This window comes from Balearica regulorum, chromosome 6 (assembly GCF_011004875.1).
Source record: "Balearica regulorum gibbericeps isolate bBalReg1 chromosome 6, bBalReg1.pri, whole genome shotgun sequence".
In the NCBI taxonomy this organism is placed as follows: Eukaryota; Metazoa; Chordata; class Aves; order Gruiformes; family Gruidae; genus Balearica; species Balearica regulorum.
In genome coordinates this window covers 42,595,431-42,600,225 of record NC_046189.1, presented here as the reverse complement: position 1 = coordinate 42,600,225, position 4,795 = coordinate 42,595,431, and positions in this window count along the sequence as shown.

Sequence of the window (4,795 nt, the reverse complement as noted above, 5' to 3'; positions counted from 1 at the left end):
CGCTTCCAAACGCTCCCGTTTCCAGTGCTGGCACACATCATCCCCTGGCTTCTGTCGTACAGGCAAGTTCATGGAGTGGGTTTTTTTTAAAAAAACCCAAAATCTGTGAAATCTGGAAAATTCATCTTCTGTGAAACCACGATATGCCGTACTTTAACCGGGACCTTCCTCATTGAAGTAATCTGCTTGCTTCCCCATCTGCAGCCAGCTGCAGGAGCAGCCAGGGCGCCGGGTGCCACTGTGGGGAGGTCTCCTTCTGCGCTCCGGGCTTGCAGGAAGCCCAGCTGAGGCACAGAGAAGCACAAAACACCCCCACGAGTGTGCAAACATCTGCCTCGCAGCTGGCCCTCTGACCCAGCCCCACCGCTGGCCTCGCACGGGAAGGACGTCGGGGTCCTCACGCGCATGTGGCCTCACCGCTCTATTGGCGTGAATTCCGTACCCGAGGAGGAGGATTTAAAGCAAGCACCGGAACCTCACCGTGCTGCAGACCTTCCATGAGCCCTGCGCACGTGGCGCGGAGCTGGCACACAGCACCGCCGGTTTACTTGGCACGTTTAAGCCCAAACCGCAGTCCCGTTATTTGAAGAAAAGTTGGCAGGCCAAACATCTTAAACATCGATTCTTTAATAACGTATCCTTGTGCTCCACAGGACAAATCTGTGCCTTGCTGAAAGGGTGCGTGGAATTTCACGGAAAATCGTGCATCGCACAGTCCCTGAGGACACCTTTTAGGGGCAGCTATAGGTATCTTCCCATTTTAATCTCTTTTAGAATACTATCGACAGAGTGCCAGCGGTTTCATTCATACTAAAAATATACCTGCAAGATACGACTGTGATATTTTGCTTAACGCTCGGGACGCAGTTCCCGCACGCCTCGGAGGCTGACGTGGCAGGGGTACCCATCCTGCACGGTGCTCTGCCACGAGCTCTGGGGCTGCGACACCCCGGGGTAGAGCTAATTGTGTTCTCTGGGAACACTTTAGCCCTGTGCATTGAGGCTCAGCCCGGGTCTCACGCAGACCAGGGTCGTCCCTGCCCAGCATGGAGGACGCCTTGGCTGAAGGTCCACGGAAAGTGCGTTTGTGCTGGCACGCAGGCTTCTCACAGGGCCGGAGGAGGGGACGCTGCGCCGCACAGCTCTGCTAAAGCCCAGGCTTCAGTCAAAGCAGAGCTGAGACAACCAGCAGAGCGATGAGATTTTGCTCCAGTTGCTAAATCTTTATGCAGCACGCTTGCTGCTGGCTGGAGCTGATCCCGACCTCCAGTTCCACTCCACGCAGTGCAAGGGGTTCACTCCTACCGGCAGCGTACCTAAACCCAAACCATTTCCCTTTAAGACCGAAGGGATCGCGAAACTGTTAGAGGGAAACGTGTTGCGTGACCCCCTCGAGGGTTTTTTCCACCCCTAAACAGGCACGCTTCACTTACACGGGCAGAACGCGACTGTTCCCAAAGGCTTACGCAGGGTGCGCTGCCACATGCGTCACCTCCGCGGCTGCTGCAGCCGTCCTCCGGGACACCGACAGGATGTCACCAAGCGACGAGCACGGAACGGAGACCTTCTCCCTTCTTACCCAAGCATGCTGCTGAGCAAATCCACGGGCTCGCGGTGCCGTTTCCAAACAGCAGGTATCCGTAAAGCATCGCTTCCCTGGCGGTGCTCGGCTGGTTGAGCGTGGCGCTGTCCTGACAGTGCCTTAGCATTCGTACCAGCTCACTAATTTCTCTAATGGTATTTCTTTACGAATATACGTATTTCAGAGCCTGGCAGAAGTTTTACTTGGTAGAATTCCAAGTGTAGAACATGACCTGCAATCTGGTTTCCACTTGCCTACATATTTTCTTCATCATAAAGCTGGTTAATATAGTATCTTGGAGAACTACAACTTGCAAACTCTCGTGTTCTCGCGTCCCTGGTCGCTGCTCTCCGCGTGCCCACGTGCACGGGCTGAGGCTGCCCAGACCCGCGGTATCGCTACGGGCTACCGAGCTTCAGCTCGGCCCCACAAGCTGGGGGAGGATCTGTGGGGTTTCGTGTGGGCCTCCTGGCTCTTTCAAGCAATCTCCTGGCTGGAAAATGCTGCCTTCAACACAAGGAACTCGCCCCTAATGACGCCCAGACATGAACGAGCTTTCAGCAGAAGGGCAGCTCAGGGCTCGGGGGGGTTTGGTTTTGGGTTGTGGTTTTTTTGATAAGAAGGAAAAGGAACTGATTTAGGGACTTCCCTTAGGTTTGCTCTGGTTTACGCTCAAGTATAACTCAGCAATTTGAAAAATAGCAATAAAAGTGAATTGTTAGGCAGCCACTGACACATCTGAACGGCCACCGCAGACACGTAACGCTTTGTACCGTTAACTCTGCATTTCTCTTACCTCTCCCATGCAGGTCCCTGAACTGAAAATACAGGCAGCACCGAAACGTGGGGATGGTGCTGGACTCACCAGATTCCTGACAAAAGCAGGGCAGGTGACGTGGCCAAACTTACGGCTCTGCCGTGGGGCACAAAGCTGGAGAGCTCCGGGGGGGGATGACACTGACACGGACCGTCTGCACCAGACTTCATCCTGGCAACCCGAAGGAATTGCTAAACCGATTTTTTTTTTTTGCTTAAATAACCTTTTTAAAGCGGCTGCTCTGTCTCATACAGTTTAGGAAGTTTAAGAGTATTACTTATAGGAAAGCGGAGAACCAGGGAAGCAGGCCGGTGACTGTAGTCAGCGGTCAACGCTCGTGGTCAATGAACTTGGATGAAGATTTTTAAAATGCTCTAAAATAAACCTAAAAGAAAACTACTCAGCCCCATTTAATTTACACTGTAGATAGAGCTAGAAAAGATAGGTTAAAGTTGCACTTCTCCTCCTTCGATTACTTTTCAAGTTGACTCCGAAGATTTGCACAAAACTGATGTCCTGCCTGAAAGAGGAAAACTGAAAAATAACCATTTCCTTGCCCCCACTCTCTGAAGTGAACAGGCGTTCGGTCATTTACGTGCAGTTCCTGGCTCTTCATCATAACCGTCACCTGCCGCCTTGGACCAGGCTTTGCCTCGCCCCGGAGGTGGATTTGGGTGACGCCGTAGGCAGCCAGGAGCTGGACGAGCACTTTGGGGGCTGGCCGAAGGAAAGCGCACCCCCCCACCCTCGCTGCTGGTCGGCAGGCGAGAGGAACCGTCAGCAGCGCCGGGCGGAAGCGCCTGGCCGTGTCACCGATGTTAATGCTGATTTTCTCTGGTTTTGCTACAAAGAGTATTGCCCAGCACTTGGTTTACTGAGCGGTAAGAGCGAGCTCTCAGAGTAAAACCCTGCAGGGGCGGGAGATCATCGGATCCCCAGAAAGCAAGCGATTTACTCGCTTTCCTCATCTTCTTGCATAAAAGCCTGGCAGAGACTGAAGAAGTCATCGAGGAACTTCGGTGTGTCACCGAGGCGGCTGCTCCCAAGGATTTTACGGGAATTCGGAGTTCATTGCTGCAGCGGAGGAAGAACTTCCCCGGGTTACTGACTCGAGGCCGTACCTTTGCTCTGCTGGAAGCTTCGATTTCAGCTCTCCCCACCCCACGCTTAAATTGTCACACGCGCTTGTAAACAGGAGGCTGCGCCGGTTCCCTCGGAGTGGCTTGAGCAAACTAACATCATAACAAGAGTGTTTATGGAAAAATGCTTAAGCACTGAAGCAGAAAGGGCTTAGCACTGATCAGACCTCTCTTCCACCTTTATTCTTCACTATCCACATTGAAATGCAAATATCAGCGCAGGGTTTCCACCAGCGTGCCACTCACAAATTGAAAAGCAGTTTTTATCTATGCAAATGTAAGCATGGTAATTGAAGTTAATCAATCAATGCTAGCTTTCACTAAAACCTTGAACATGATTGAATAAAGTAATTATCATTCAGCAGAAAATGATGAAGTTGTAGACAGCATGAACCTTATTAAAGGAGGATTTTGAGTCACAATGGCTTAATTTAGCTAACAGCCCAGCCTTAGCCCAAGCAACACACTACCCTGGCTGGCTGGAATTGTTTTAGGGGCTGGGGGGGAGGGGGGACTTTTTTTTTTAATTTTTGCAATGTTGGACTAGTAAAAGGTACTTGTTACACTACAAAGGATAAGCCATAATTAACATCCTTCTTTACTCTAAATAGATCAATGAACAAAGATTGCTATGACATAGTAAAGGTGTCCAACAGGAACAATAGGCGATTAGAACTATTATTATGCCTTAAAATAAAAATGAGATAACGGAACAACTTCAGCACGTTGTGAACTGATGGTTTGTAAGCGCATAGGTAACAGATTGAGATTAGAGATTACCGAGTGCCAAAAGGGATTATAGAAATGCGCAGGATTCGTTACCAAACAGCGTACAGATGTCTGCGAAGCGCAAACATGGAGAAAACGTAACGTAGACGTTGCCATTTGAGCGGAGGCTGGAGCAAGAGCATTTAGCTGGGGGTTCACAGCAGAAAATACCTGCTCGTTCACAGAGGTCTCATTAACAGCTGCCGGGCTGCTCAGCGCGTAACCCGGGAGGTCACGCAGGTATCGCCGCCGCATTAGTGCTCTGGGCAATTCCCTTCCACGCATGCGCGCCTACCTCGACGGCTGCCGCGTCCTCAAAGCCCAGAGACACGTGCCAGCAGCAAACTCAAACAAAGGCTGCCTTTTCAGAGGCAAAGTTGCAGGTTGCTCCTCGCTCCCTGGCTGTCAGTTTTAGGAAGGAACCGAGGTGGGGGGATACTTGAGAAGTGAAATGATATGGACGGTAGCATGACGCAGGAGAAAAAGCAG